Source organism: Wasmannia auropunctata, unplaced genomic scaffold (assembly GCF_000956235.1).
Source record: "Wasmannia auropunctata unplaced genomic scaffold, wasmannia.A_1.0 LD277848.1, whole genome shotgun sequence".
Classification (NCBI taxonomy): domain Eukaryota; kingdom Metazoa; phylum Arthropoda; class Insecta; order Hymenoptera; family Formicidae; genus Wasmannia; species Wasmannia auropunctata.
In genome coordinates, this window is record NW_012085042.1 from 1 (window position 1) to 828 (window position 828).

The window sequence follows — 828 nt, forward strand, 5'->3', positions numbered from 1 at the left end:
AGATGTGTATAAGAGACAGGTATGGGGTCAAGCTAGAAGGAGAGAAAATTTATTCGCTGTTATATGCGGATGACATGGTGTTGGAATATCCAATTTAACATTTGAATATAATGTTTGTTTTTCGCGGGAATGTACTGCTTTTAGCATCGCTCCTGACCTCTATAATGGCAACTCTGCACTCTGTTCTTTATCTTTCTTCTGTTACTTTTCTCTCTATATATATATGTGTGTGAGCTCTGTCCGACTATATATTTCGTACTACAATAAAGTTCTCATTTTACGTAATTATACGTGTGCTTGTATAAAACCCATTAAACCCAACACATGGTGTTGGTGGAAGAGGAGGATAGGATGAGAATCATGTTAGTAAGTTTAAAACTTTAGAAAAAATATTTGGTCTGATTGATGGTGAGGTATGGAATTAAACTAGAAGGAGAGAAAATTTACTCGCTGTTATATGCGGATGACATGGTGTTGGCGGACAAAAAGGATGGGATGAGAATCATGTTAGGTGGAAACTTTAGAAAAAATATTTGGTCTGATTGATGGTGTACCTTGGCTAAAGATCTGCACACAACACTGAAACACTTCGTCACCTCGCCTCGTGCCGCAAGAGAGAGATCAGAATAGGTTAACCGGCGATGATCAAATGGCGCGCGCGATAAAAGGCGAGTTTTCATTAATTGCTCATTATTGATCAATCGATCACATTATGCGTAAATGCAGCTTTTATAAGCAAAATTGCATTTTACGCATAATAATGCGACTAATAAGTCCAATAAATTAAGAAAACTGTCCATACTAAAAATCTATCTACATTGATCGAAG

General features: G+C 37.0%; 1 long non-coding RNA gene across 1 annotated transcript; it reads left to right on the forward strand.

The window, feature by feature from the left end:
* Positions 1 to 779, forward strand: LOC105461792. Its single transcript, XR_975979.1, has 2 exons — positions 1 to 74; positions 325 to 779. It is a non-coding gene; the product is annotated as an uncharacterized LOC105461792 (long non-coding RNA).
* The last annotated feature ends 49 nt before the right edge of the window (positions 780 to 828 follow it).